Source organism: Pinus tabuliformis, chromosome 7 (assembly GCF_031772625.1).
Source record: "Pinus tabuliformis cultivar Carrire ecotype Pingquan chromosome 7, CPIR1, whole genome shotgun sequence".
In the NCBI taxonomy this organism is placed as follows: Eukaryota; Viridiplantae; Streptophyta; class Pinopsida; order Pinales; family Pinaceae; genus Pinus; species Pinus tabuliformis.
The window spans coordinates 1,766,431,515-1,766,446,932 of record NC_142293.1 but is presented as its reverse complement, the minus strand read 5'-3'; the positions used below and the strand labels follow the sequence as shown (position 1 = coordinate 1,766,446,932).

The 15,418-nt window shown below is 36.4% G+C and overlaps 1 protein-coding gene across 1 annotated transcript in view; it reads left to right on the top strand.

Annotated features, from left to right (window-relative positions):
• The window catches only part of GATA26 (GATA transcription factor 26), a 243,333-nt gene that overhangs the window by 123,511 nt on the left and 104,404 nt on the right, over nucleotides 1-15,418 (top strand). The gene's annotated exons all lie outside the window — the stretch shown is intronic.

Genomic DNA, 15,418 nt, shown 5'->3' with positions numbered 1-15,418 from the left:
TTTACAAGCTAAATAAAGGTTTTTGAAATCGACACACAATCTGATTGTATCGTTCTTTTTCCTAACGATCACCAATTTTTAACACCATGTAGAATGCCTAGTTTGAGCAATAATGCCAGCAGCCAACATCTTTGTGAGCTCCTTTTGGACTAAGGGGGCCAATTTAGGATTTATTTGTCTAAGTTTTTGACGAAATGGCTTAGCATTTTCATCCTTTAAGGGAATAGTATGTTCCATAACATCTTCCCTATAGCCTTTTAATTCATCGTAAGAAAAAGCTAAAACATCCCTATACTCGTGAAGTAACTTTATTAATTTCTTTATTTCATTTTCATTAGTACCCTTACCAATTTTAATAATTCTAGGATCTTTAGATGTACCAATGTTTACTTCAACAAACTCATGTTTACTTCAACAAACTCTCCAGGATCAATTTTATTTTCCTCTTTCTTCTTAACAACATCATGTCGATCAAAGTGTTTCTCAAGAGCAACAACATTTCGAGGAGTAGGATTTAAAATATCTTCATCGATATCAGGTCCATCCTCCTTATAATTTACTAGAAAACCTTGAAACTTATCCAAATTGTCCAAGAAGCAAATAATTTGTCTTTCATCATCAAAGACCCGCCAATGCTTAGAATTATCTGGGACAGAAGGTTTCTATTTTAATTTTATCTTTAATTAAATTATCAGATAATTGCATGGTGGAACTAGCAACAACTAACTCATTGGCCAAACTATTTTGCTCCCTTGGGATAGCTTCAAGGTTAATGACATCAAAATACTCCATGATATCCCACACAACCTTCTATAATTTTTTAATCTCTGATTTTTAAATGTGAATTTATTTTTAATTTGCATGATAACTAAATCTGAATCACTCTTGATACTTATCAATTTAACTTTTAAAGCTTTTTCCAATTCAATACCCAACAAAAAGGCTTCATATTCAGCGACATTGTTGGTCGCTTCAAATTCTAATCGATAGGCAAATTTGAAAATATGACCAAGGGAAGATTTTAGGACAATCCCTGCACCTTTACCATGCCTAGATGTTGCACCATGAAAGTATATATACCAAACCTTATCTTTTAAATTACCCACTTTTTCTTCAACCTTGGCCTCCAAGGGAATTATAGAATTAGACAGAATAGCATGATTCCCTAGGTTTGGTTGTTCACTTATGATTTCATTGTGGGGACTTTTAGGATCTTCCACACGGAATCTCCTTTCAGGTTCTTTGTTTAACTTAAGGTATATTTGACCATTAGGGGAAGGAATCATAGCATATGACCAATTCATTTGTATGCTTCCTCCTAAATCAGAGGCCCATTTCCTAGACAACAACATACCCCAAGCATTAGGCACATCAACCACAACTATGTCCATGACCATCATGCTATCAGGGTAGACAGACAGATGGACTTGTAAGTCCTTACCCACTTTTTCTTCAACCTTGCCTCCAAGGGAATGATAGAATTAGATAGGATAGCATGATTCCCTAGGCTTGGTTTTTCACTTATGATTTCATTGTGGGGACTTTTAGGATCTTCCACATGGAATCTCCTTTCAGGCTCTCTGTTTAACTTAAGGTATATTTGACCATTAGGGGAAGGAATCATAGCATATGACCAATTCATTTGTATGCTTCCTCCTAAATTAGAGGCCCATTTCCTAGACAACAACATAACCCAACCATCAGGCACATCAACCACAACTATGTCCATGACCATCACAATATCAGGGTAGACAGACAAATGGACTTGTAAGTCCTTAATCAACCCATGAACTTCAATTTTCTTCGAATCCATGGCACATATGTTATAGTACGGCCTAGATATCCTTAAGTTAAGTTGTTCCATGACTCTCTTAGTCATCACACAAGCGGAAGCACCAGAGTCAAGCATGCAGTTATATAAGTGATAATTGTTCACAAGCAAAGTAATGAAGAACGAAGAGTGTTCTTTATTATCAGAATCCATACTTTGCAAGTATATGGGAGCATCCTAATAGAAAGCCTCAGGAGGTTCCTCTTGAGTAGCATTTACCTGGGTGCTACTAATAGCATTCAATAACTTAGTCCTTTGGGAGGGGATCTTTACTATTTCGGTGACAGGGACCAAAACTTTAGAGTTATTAAACCAACCTCCTAAATCAATATTCATTCCAGAAGCTGATCCAAAATTAAGACTTCGAGAATTAACTGGATTATCATTTTGATTTCTCCTTTGATAAGTTAACCCCTTGTCCTTAGCGATTTCAAGGACTTGCTTAGGTGGAGGTTTCTCACCAAAGAGCTTAATTAAGACATTAGTTTCCTGACCAAAATTATTGATACTATATGAAGATGTAAAAGGTTTGACGGATTGACTATTTCCCTTGACCTCTTCCCAATTTTCCTGCGACAAACGATATTCTTTACCAACCACATTTATCTGGTTGTTTGTCCCAAACATCTCATGATGCATGATTCTCTTGATAGTAGGACAAGTGGCTTCTTCATGAAGCTCATCACAGGCTCTACAATAAGGCGAGGTCTCCTCCACAAGATTATTCGTTTCAAGAGGGTGAGGAGGCCTCTGCTCACTAGACTGACCTTTCTTCTGCCAATTATTTCGATTATTATTATTATTATTTTGACCCCTAGGTTGATGCATTTGAGCTCGTTCCATTTGAATCAACCTAGACTGTAATGCAGTTATCTCCTTAGCATGATCAACAATCATCCTAGCTTGGATTAACTCCATATTTTCTAACTTCTTAAGCAATTTTTGCATAGATTCTTCTTCATAGTCATTTTCTTTTCCTTTAGGTTCTTTTAATTTAACAGCGGATCTATCAAACCCAGGGATTTCAGATTTGCTAGAAGCCTTCTTATCCTTTTCCAACTCTTCTGCTGTGATTTGACAAGCCTTGTAGTCACCAGGCTTGGACCTTCTTAGTTCATAAGTAGTGTCAGGATTGAAAGCATCAAGATAATATTCTAGAAGCATTTTTTCAGTTGGTTTGTAATTAGTAGATATTTCTTTAAGCATGCCTTTAAACCTTCTATTAAATTCTTCACACGTCTCATTTTCTTTCTTTTTAATGACAATAATGGCTTTTGCTAGCAACCGATCTTCTTTCTTATCACCAAATTTCTCTCTAAAAGCATTAAGGAGGGAATCATATGAATCAATGCTATGATCAAGCCTATCCCTAAACCAGTGCATAGCATCCGGCTCAAAGGTCAAGACGAAGCATTTCATTTGCACATCCTCATAATTTTGAGCCTGAGAGAATTTAGCCCACCAAGTTTGGAAAGCATATAAATGATTTTTAACAGTGATTGCATTATTTCCTTGGAAAGCCGGTAGCTTGTCTAGACCATTATTAGGAAGGTTATGGGGATAACCCTAGATGTTAGCAAAGTTAAGAAGCCCATAGATATCCATGATGTCTGGAACAGGAGGATTCAAGAAGAGTGAATGGACGTCATGGAGAGCTTCCTGGCCGAGATTGTCAAGGAGTGTATGAGAAGAGAGCTTGTGTAATCTAGCTTTGAGAGCCCTTTCAAGATCCGGAGCAGGATTAGCCAAGCTACTTGGGTTTCTTCTATTACATGCCCCTGTAGAAGATGATGGAAGTGGAGTCGCCACCTGGACATAAATCTAACTTAGACACAGAAGATGATATGATGAAAATGAGATGAAGATGAATGAGTAAATATGAAGGGATCAAATGATGAGAAGAGATTGAGAGGACCAAGGACAAAAAACTTTGTCCCCGACAACGGTGCCAAAAAATGTTGTGCTGCTTGACGGGCTAATGAATGGCGGAAAAGATGAGATGATTAGAAAAATGTTGTGAGGACCAAGGAAATAAAAACTCTATTCCTGGCGACGGTGCCAAAAAATGTTGTGAAACAAAGTGTCTAGGCACCACGACAATGCTCAGAGTAAGGGTTGTCACTCTAATTCTTACTCACTCCTTTTAGACTCTCTCCTAGACAAGTCAAGGGGGTAGGTCCTAAGATGGATGGATGAATATAGTATGTGGAACAAAGGCTCCAGGAGATTTTAAGAATGAACAACTTGATGAACTTAGAACAAGTCTTGGTCAATTGAGATAGATAGATGAAAATAAGACACAACCATAAGATAAAATTGATTATAGACCAGTTCTTTTATTTTGAATTAACCATAGACTAAATAAAAAAACAAGTTATCCAGAGTAAATTTATAAACGTGGCAAAGCGACGATCATGAACAATTAATTGTAAAATGCCCAAAACTTTAGCATGTAGGATAATCTAGCATAAATTATCTTTCTTCGACAATCAATATGATTTTTAAAAATATTTATCGCTTTTGACAATAGAGAAATCACAAAAATTGCATTTAATACCAAAGACACCGAGGAACTTTAAATTAGAATTTTAATTATTCCTTAGGCAATTAGTTGAATGTGGTAAATGAAGAAATCAAACTAAATCAAAGGGTTAATAAATTAATTTTTTAATGGGTCATAGGCCACATTAAAATTTCTTAATTGAAATCACAAATACCCCTTTAATTTATTTCATTCTCAATCCCAAAGTCAGAATTTTTTTTTTTTTTTTTTTATAGATTTTTTAAAATTTTAAAATTTTTAGGTTTTCTAGTGTTTTTCAAATGAAAATAAAAAAAATCAAAGTCATATGTTAAAATAAAAATTAAAAAAAATGTAAAACAAATGTAAAATCAAATCAAACTGAATAAAAAAAAGAAGGAAAAAAAATAATAACCAAAACAAAAAAAAATCAAAATCTAAACTAAAAGGAATTTAAACAAAGTTTCAAAAATGAAATCAGATTATTAAAAAAAGGAACTAACCTAAACCCTAACAAAAAACCTAAGGCGGAACTAAAACAAACATTAAAAAAAAAGGAAAACAAAATGTTTGTTTGTTTTGTGCGTATGCAGGTTTCAAAGAAGGCAGCGATGGTTGAGGAGAACTGGACGCGGGAGGTCAAGGCAGATAAATGCAGGTTGATGGGAGGGCGAGGAGCTGCAGGTTAACTCAACAGAGTTGTCACTACAGATGGAGAAGAGCATGCTGGTTGGGACGCAAAGGAACAAAGGAGAGGTAGCGTGAAGGGTTCAATGGTGGCAGAAGAGGAAAAACGACAACAGTGAGGGCTTGCGGGTTTGATGGAGAAAGGATATGGAAACAAAGGAAGAATAACGGATTTGAGGTAGCACGCAGATGGGGAGAGGGATTCGTAGGTCAAGGGGAATGGAGGATTTTCAAAGAGGTAGTGGGCTGGTAGAGAAAAGATGGAAGGACCGCAGACAGGCAGCGTGGACATAGGGAAATCACGCGGGGAGCTGGAATGATGCAACAGAAGGAAAATGCAGCCAAAAGAAAAACGCAGGCAAAAAAATAAAAATAAATAAAATGAAGACCTCAGGGAACAAATAAAATTCGAAATTTTTTACGGCAAGAAGAAAACCCAGACAACAGTTCTAGGCAGCCAATGGTAGCTTTTAAAAACCCAAAATAAACCCAAAAACGAATATTACATCAATACAATTTTTTACGCTTCAGATTTATCAGTGAAACCCTTATAAAAAATTTCCAGATTAAAAAAAATTTCAAACCCTTAGACTGCAAAAAAGTTGGATAATATCCCTGCAAAAATGATTTTGAGGTCAGATCTTACCCTCTAGGGCTTAGATTTGGTTTCAAATCAAACTTTTCTTTTAGATCTGCAACCTGTACCTGAAAACAAAAACACCAAGAACCCAGATATCCAAAAAAAAAAATAAAACCCTAGAAACCCAAGTCGTAAGACCAAAAAAAATACAAATCTGTGCACAAGAATGGTAGATCTATTAGATCTGAGTATGAGTCCAACTCTGCTCTTAGATCTGATAATCTAAGGCTCTCAACAACCAGATCTATCAATTTTGCACACAAAAATTATATTTTTAAATTTTAAGGGAGGTGCTTAACTCAAAACCCTTTGTGTATATACACATAAAATCTTATGATAAGCCTGGAGCTAATTTGGCTGGGCTCTTCAGAAAACATAGATCAAGAGTTGGCTGGTCCAACTGAAAAATTCCCCTAACACCCGAGGATTTAAAAATCAAGATTTTCCTGCAAAACTCAATCCAGCCATTAAAATAGAGCGAGAAAATAATAATAAAATTCAGATAAATAGAGATACCTGCTATTACACTCAAAATTTAAATTATCACTTAAACCCTAGCGACTGAGAAAGATACCTGTACTGAGAAATATTTTCTAACCCCTGTCATGTGGGTTGAAGCTCCACTGTCTATATACCAGACTCGTGAAGCTGATCCTGCTAAGCAAGCAAATTCATCTTCCAATCTGGAAGACAAATCTGAAGTCTTCTAAATGTTACTTCTGTCTGTTGATCATTGCGTGTCAACGGCCCATAGTAGTACACCCCCTTTTTGTGCAAAAAGGATAACGCTTGATCAATGTGTCTGTGCCATTCGATTATCATCATCAGCCTGATCATGTTATTTTGTAAACCCAGTCTGCATGTGTAAATTGTAAATAATCTTAGCAGATCTGTTTCATGTATGTAATTGCCTAGGTAAACCTAATCTTCTAGTAATGATCTACGTTCCAGAAGGTTTTTTGTCTCACCGATCTATGATCGGCAGAGTTTTCCTTCAGCTTAACCCAAAGCTGGAATGGATTTTGCCACCAAAATGTTAGGGGAGTCTTAGTGTGCTAGATTGAGTATATGTAAAAGTGATTTGAGAATAATCCTAACTATTTGGTTAGATTATTTTATTGCAAATTGCTTGATCTGCTAGATTATGTTTGTGTCGCAGAACTGGATAGTCTATGAGGGTCTATGTCAAATGGGTTTCCCCCTTTGAGATGTAAAATGTAAAAATCATGATGTAAAGTGTCTTGAGGTTTAGAAAAATGTTTTATCCCCTCATAAGTCCTAAGTCCTAGGTCCTTTTTTTTTTAAATTTTCCATAGGCTAAATTCGAGGGTCCTTTAAAAAATTAAATTTTAAAAGGTCCAGGGACTGAGGTTAAATGATTATTTTGCTAAATTTTAGGCCCTTGGTCGGTTGGGTTAAGTCAAAGTCAAAATTTTGAGGAAATTAATTCAAAAATTAAATTTTTGAATTAATTAAAATGCATTTAAATGATAATTTCGAATTCCCTCATTATTTTAATTTCGATGGATGAGATTAAAATATTTTTTGATCCTCATCAACGATCGAGATCGCTTTGACAAGAATCACTCGAACTAGCCATTGGGAAATTTTCCTTTAAATAGGAGGTTAGTTGTCATTTGAGATCATTCGACCTTTGAGTCGTGTGCTAAGGAAAGCTCTCTTGTAATCGTTTTTCATGTGCAATAAAGAAAGGCTTTGGGGTTAATCTCTGTTGGTGTTACTCTTCAGGAAATGCTGTAAGATGATTTATTTTCTTGCATAGATTTACTTTCAGCCATTGCTGTTAGCTTATTGAAGATTGATTTAAACACAAGTATCTTGTTTGATCATTAGGGTTTGAATGATGGCTTAATTTTTGAATATAATGGCAGGTATCTCCATTAGATCTGAATTTCTCTGTCGTTTTCTCCCTCTATGTTAATGGTTGAATTAAGTTGTGCAGGAATATCTTGATTTCGAGATCATCAAGCGTTTGGGGAAGTTCTCGGCTGAACCAACCAACTCCCGAAAAAGCATTTCCTGAAGAGCCTAGTTGGTTTTGATCCTGGGCTTATCATTAGAATTTTTCTGGTGAATGCATGAAGGGTTTTTTGAAGCACCTCATACTAAATTTAAAATTTTAAAAATATTTTTGTGGCATACTGACAAATCTGGCTATTTAGAGCTTTCAAACTGTGAATATTGTAATTATTTAGCTGGTTTTTGGGTTTTTAGTATGATCCTTGCATATATTGTTTCTGGGTGTTTGTTTTGTCATTGTAGGTTGCAAATCTGAAGAGGAGATCCTAGTTTGAAGCCAGATCTAGGCCCTGGAGGGTAAGATCTAGCCTTAGAATCAGCTCTTGTAGGGGCATTTGTTTCAGATTTGCAAAATTTCGTGGGGTTTTCAGTCCGAAGCAGCTGATCTGTAAATTAAGTTTTCTAAAAAGGTTCAAGGTTTTCCAGGCCATCTGTCTGCTGCTGCCTGGGGTTTCATTGATAAATCCGAAGTACAAGTGTGAAATTTGTTTTCTGGAATTTGGGATATTTTTCTGAGGGTTTCAAAATTGTTTTTATCATTCTGGCAGACTTCGGAATTTTTCTTTGCTGCCGTAGCCACCCTCAATCGCTACTCTAGCTGCAAAAAACGCATCAAGAAACGCAACTCCCTCTTCTCCAACCGCTGCCCACATCCCTTTCTGCCTGCGTCCTGTTATATCCTCCCATAACCCTCACGCAGTCATCGTTGTTCCTCCGCGGCTTTCCTTCTAGCGTCCTCTGCCAGCCCTTACACAACTCTTCTCTCATCGCTGCAACCTCAACCTTCTTTCTTCCTCGTCTTCTCTCTTCCCTAGCTGCCATCGTTTCCCTATTAACCTTGATCCTCCTCACGCTGCCACAAGTCCCTGCGTGCAGTTCTTCTTCACTCACTGCCTACACACCGCGCCAGCTTCCTTATTCATTTGTATGCTCCATTCCCTTGCATCTCATGGCCCTCCATTCCATTCCTCCTGCTTCACGTCATCTCCCTCGACTTGCGTTGCTCCACGCGTGTATCCTCCTTAGCAGCCATCATCGTAGCCCTCATGTCCCTCACTCGAGCTCCTAATCTCTCCGTCAGTCTCCTCATCCACTGTCCAAAACTCTTCCGCCTGCCTCTCCATGCCCCTTTCTCCATCTGCGTATCCTTCCCACCTGCATTTTTGACCTGTTTTCTCCTCTATCATCGACCTGTATGCACATCAACAAAACAAGTTTCTCGATTCTTCTGATTTACATATCCTACGTTTTAGCTTAGGGTTAGTATCTTTTAGAATTAAATTTTTGTCTTTTAATTTTTGTTTGATTAAATTTATTTTATTTGTTTTGTTTGATTTTTTTTAGGCTTTAGTTTTGACAATTAGAATTTTTTAAAGTTTAGTTTTGTTTTGATTTTAAAATAAATAAAAAATCTCATAAAAAATAAAATAATAAAAATTAAAAATTAAAAAATCATAGAAAGCATATAAAAGGTTTAGTCCTTAGTTTTTTTTAGTTTTGTTTTATTTTAAAATTTAGTTTTTCTTTATGATCTTGGTTTATATTTTAATCATTTAAAATAAAAAATAAAATATTTAAAAATTAAAAAAAATTGAAAGAAAAGTTTTTCGTGGTATTCGACATAGCTAAATGTGTTTAGATTTTATTTGAAGATTAGCTTTCTGAAAGTGGTGATTCATTTTATGAATTGGTTAGCATTTTGTGGTCATTCAAAGTATTCTATCTTTTGAAAATTTAATTACTGGAGCTTGGCTAAGTCATTAAAATTGATCGTGGTTGTTTGAATGTTTTAATGCTCATTGTATGCTAGACATTTCAGTAAATATTTTCAAGTAATTATTGAAAGATTTTTCGTATTTATATTTCCTAAGTAGCGAATCAATTATTCGATTTTCACTTCATCTAGCAAAGGCACTGGTATTAAACATTTAAAGATCTAATCAAGTTTTAAAATCAATCAAGTGCTTGTTTCCCTTGCTGTGTCTCCCAAGCCAGCTGATTACGGTTGGTCTTCTTTTATCCCATAGGGTCTACCCCCATTAGCCTAGGGAGATGGCTTAAATAGAGAGATCAGGGATCAAGGTGACAGCCCTCGGTCTGAGCGTTGTCGCGCTGGCTTGACACTCTGCGCGACAACATTTTTGGTGCCGCTGCCGGGGATACTTTATTCTTGGCGTTTCAACGACATTTCCTCATTCATCTTCTCATTTGTCATCTTTTCATTTGAGCCGGTAACGACAACCTTTTTTTGGCGCCGTTGCCGAGGACCAATTTATTGGGCCTGGGCTTTACGACATTCATCTTTCTATCATTCATTTTAGCCAGCAACGACAACATTTTTTGGTGCCGCTGCCGGAGATAGAGTTTTTTTGTCCTTGGTTTCTCGACATCATTTTAATCATCTCATCTTTTCCACTGCTCCGCCATTCATTAGCCTGTCAAACGGCCAGCATTTCCTAGCGTCATTTGATCTTTTCATTGCCCTATCTTTTGTCATCTCATTAATCGTTTCATCTGCACCTTTAGCACCTGGACATTTCGGTTTGTTTCTTGTTTGGGTGGCGACTCCAATTCTTCCATTTATTATTGCTCAGACAAGAAGCCCTCCCTTATATCCGGTTGTTTGTTGCCTTTTTGATCCTAGAGTTAGATTCATGTTCAAGTGGCGACTCCACTTCTTTCATTTTTTACAAGAATTTCTACTAGAAGCTCGCTTCTTGTGGATCTCTTGATTTTCTTGAGCAGAGGTCTCTCTTTATCATCCATTTGGTCTCTCATTATTTCTTCAAGCAAGTCATCATGGATGATTCGCTTACCCTGTGTCATTTTACTGATTTTTTCCATGATATTCCGGAAGTGGCCATTCATAAATTGGCTTCTTTCTCAGGTGGTGATTCAATCGCTGTTATAAAGCATCTGCGCAAGGTTTTTCATACACTAATCAAATATTGTAGTTCTCCATAGTATAATCATGAAGATGTCAAAATGCATCTATTTGCCTTTTTTTTAGAGGGTGATGCTTTGAATTGGTTTAATAACTGTCCTGAAAGTTCATTCGCTTCTTTACAAGACATTGTCAATGCTTTTACAGATAGATATGGTGATCAAGGTGGCTCGCCTTGTGCCCTTAAATTTATGCTACAGAATGAAAGTGATCTTGTGAAGGATCCAGCTATCGATGACAGATTTCAAGACAATTCTCCACATCAGAATGTGCCATCCACTTGTATCGTTGCAGATCAAATCCATGACAGTGGGAAAACAGGGACAAGTTGTCAAATCAGTGTCGACAATGAAAGGCAAAATGATAAGCAAATTATAGAAGAACTAATGCGGCTGGTAAAAAATATGGATCTTAATCAAGAAAAAATTGTAATTGATTACGTCAAGGATATGAGAACTTTATACACCCACTTGGAAAAACGTGATAAGGAGATGGAAATCATGAAAATTAAACACTCTGATCACGTAACCAACATGCAAAGTCAGCATGCTAAGGAAATTGAGACCATGAAAGCTAATCATGACAGGGAAATTAATTTTATGCAAAGCAAGTTATCAGGCTTAGAGGAAAAGATGACGATCATGGAATTCAATCATTCAAATCAAGTGACTGCCATGGAAGCAAGTTATCAAGAAGAAATAAGTTCGATTCAGAACAAATTGTCAACTATGGATGAAGAAATGACCATCATGAGATTCGATTATAATAATCAGTTAGCTACCATTCAAGCAAATCATAAGAAAGAGATAAACTATATCCAAAACTGTTTCATGGGCATAAAAACAAAAAATTATAAAATTATAAAGGACATGGAAGTTGGTCAAATATCTCTTCAGAATAGATTTTTGGCCATAGAAGAAAAGTAGATACCACGTGTCATAAATACAGATGGAATACATATCATTGAGAACAGATTAAAAATAATGGAAGTTAATCATTCTAATCAAATGTCCATTATTCAGAATCAAATAAAGGCTATGCAAGCTAATCATGTCACTCTGCAAGAAAGATTCGTGAAAATTGAACTCAATCAAGTGAAGTTAATAGTAAGACATGCCAGAGAAATGGGTTCATTACATAAAAGGCTGGAAGAGAGGAAATCACAGGTCCTGTCTTGTTGTGAATATCTCGAGAAAGAGGCTAACTCCATTAACGAAGATTTAACTAAGAATGACATGATCGAAGAAGAAATAAAAAAGGGTCAAGTTATAACTCATGATACCTATGCGACTGATCCATTATCCTTGACAGAGCAGATGCAGAATGAAGAAAGACATGTCATACATATCTTACACACTTCATCTGAGAGTTTCGAAGCAGAATGTTCCACATCATCAGTGATACAGCCTGCCACGAGGAAAAAACGCAAGAGAAAGAGAATGAGAAAAAGATTTGATGCATCTGATGGCCGCGAGCAATTTGATTTTCGGATAGGAAAAAGTCCTACTGTATGCAAGATTGGACATGGCACATTCGAGAAACAACCGACAGATTTGCCTGAAAGCAGGCAAATGCTTAGTATACACTATATTGAACGCATCTGATGCCATGGGGCATCCTCTATATTTCTAACCCTACACCTTGTCTTTTCAGCATTTCATTTCTGTTTTAGATTTACTTTTCATGTTACTAGATAGTTAATAAATGAAGAGCTTATATCTTTCCTGTGCTTAATGTTATATAATGATTTTTGGATGGACGCTACTTATGTTTTGCTGTGTGTTGCGTGGATGCAGATTCTGGATTCTTACATTCCTATAGTGCAGCAACGTGTCCCCAAGTAGAGCCAGATGTTGATCACTATGTGTCAACGACCCATAGCAGTACACCCCCTTTTTGCGCAAAAAGGATAGTGCTTGATCAATGTGTCCATGCCATTCGACTATCATCATCAACCTGATCATGTTATTTTGTAAACCCAGTCTGCATGTGTAAATTGTAAATAATATTAGCAGATCTGTGTCATGTATGTAATTGCCTAGGTAAACCTAATCTTCTAATTATGATCTACGTTTTGTAAGGTTTTTTGTCTTGCTGATCTATGATTGGCAGAGTTTTCCTTCAGCCTAACCCCAAAGCCGGAATGGATTTTGTCACCAAAATGTTACAGGAGTCCTAGTGTGCTAGATTGAGTCTATGTAAAAGTGATTTGGGAATAATCTTAACTATTTGGTTAGGTTATTTTATTACAAATTGCTTGATTTGCTAGATTATGTTTGTGTCGTAGAACTGGGTAGTCTATGAGGGTCTATGTCAAATGGGTTTTCCCCCTTGAGATGTAAAAATGTAAAAATCATGATGTAAAGTGTCTTGAGGGTTAGAAAAATGTTTTATCCCCTCATAAGTCCTAAGTCCTAGGTCCATTTTTTTTATAAATTTTCCAAAGGCTAAATTCTTAAAAAATTAAATTTTAAAAGGTCCAGGGACTAAGGTTAAATGATTATTTGGCTAAATTTTAGGCCCTTGTTCCCTTGGGTTAAGTCAAAGTCAAAATTTTGAGGAAATTAATTCAAAAATTAAATTTTTGAATTAATTAAAATGCATTTAAATGATAATTTCGAATTTCCTCATTATTTTAATTTCGACAGATGAGATTAAAAGATTTTTTGATCCTCATCAACGGTCGAGATCGCTTTGACAAGGATCACTCGAACTAGCCATTGGGAAATTTTCCTTTAAATAGGAGGTCAATTGTCATTTGAGATCATTCGACCTTTGAGTCGTGTGCTAAGGAAAGCTCTTTTGTAATTGTTTTTCATGTGCAATAAAGAAATACTTTGGGGTTAATCTCTGTTGGTGTTACTCTTCGGGAAATGCTGTAAGATGTTTTATTTTCTTGCATAGATTTACTTTTAGCCATTGATGTTAGCTTATAGAAGATTGATTTAAACACAGGCATCTTGTTTGATCATTAGGGTTTGAATGATGGCTTAATTTCTGAATATAATGGTAGGTATCTCCATTGGATCTGAATTTCTCTATCGTTTTCTCCCTCTATGTTAATGGTTGAATTAAGTTGTGCAGGAAAATCTTGATTTCGAGATCATCGGGCATTTGGGGAAGTTCTCAGCGAACCCCCGAAAAAGCATTTCCTAAAGAGCCTAGTTGGTTTTGATCTCGGGCTTATCATTAGAATTTTTCTGGTGAATGCATGAAGGGTTTTTTGGAGCACCTCATACTAAATTTAAAAATTTAAAAATATTTCTGTGGCATATTGACAAATCTGGCTATTTAGAGCCTTTCAAACTGTGAATATTGTAATTATTTAGCTTGTTTTTGGGTTTTTAGTATGATCCTTGCATATATTGTTTCTGTGTGTTTGTTTTGTCATTGTAGGTTGCAGATCTGAAGAGGAGATCCTAGTTTGAAGCTAGATCTAGGTCCTGGAGGGTAAGATCTGGCATCATAATCAACTCTTGCAGGGGCATTTGTTTTAGATTTGCAAAATTTCGTGGGGTTTTTAGTCCAAAGCAGCTGATCTGTAAATTAAGTTTTCTGGAAAGTTTCAAGGTTTTTCAGGCCATCTGTCTGCTGCTGCCTAGGGTTTCATTGATAAATCCGAAGTACAAGTGTGAAATTCGTTTTCTGGAATTTGGGATATTTTTCTGAGGGTTTCAAAATTGTTTTTATCATTCTGGTGGACTTCGGAATTTTTCTTTGCTGTTGTGGCCACTCTCAATTGCTGCTCTAGCTGCAAAAAACACATCAGGAAACGCAGCTCCCTCTTCTCCAACTGCCGCCCACATCCCTCTCTGCCTACGTCCTGTTCTATCCTCCCATAGCACTCACGCAGTCATCGTTGTTCCTCTGCGGCTTCCCTTCCAGCATCCTCTGCCAGCCCTTACGCAACTCTTCTCTCATCGCTGCAACCTCAACCCGCTTTCTTCCCCGTCTTCTCTCTTCCCTAGCTGCCATCGTTTCCCTATTAACCTTGATCCCCCTCACGCTTCCACAACTCCCTACGTGCAGTTCTCCTTCACTCACTGCCTGCACACCATGCCAACTCCCTTCTTCATTTGCGTGCTCCATTCCCCTGCATCTCGTGGCCCTCCATTCCATTCCTCCTGCCTCATGTCATCTCCCTCGACTTGCATTGCTGCACTTGTGTATCCTCCTTCGCAGCCATCATCGCAACCCTGACGTCCCTCGCTCGAGCTCCTAATCTCTCCGTCAGTCTCCTCATCCGCTGTCCAAAACTCTGCTGCCTTCCTCTCTGCGCCCCTTTCTCCATCTGCGTATCCTTCCCACCTGCATTTCAACCTACTTTCTCCTCCGCCGTCGACCTGTATGCACATCAACAAAACAAGTTTCTCGATTCTTCTGATTTACATATCTTACGTTTAGCTTAGGGTTAGTATCTTTTAGAATTAAATTTTTGTCTTTTAATATTTGTTTGATTAAATTTATTTTATTTGTTTTGTTCGATTTTTTTAGGCTTTAGTTTTGATAATTAGAATTTTTTTAAAGTTTAGTTTTGTTTTGATTTTAAAATAAATAAAAATTCTCATAAAAAATAAAATAATAAAAATTAAAAATTAAACAATCATAAAAAGCATATAAAAGGTTTAGTCCTTAGTTTTTTTGAGTTTTGTTTTATTTTAAAATTTAGTTTTTCTTTATGATCTTGGTTTATATTTTAATCATTTAAAATAAAAAATAAAATATTTAAAAATTAAAAAATTTTTGTGGTATTCG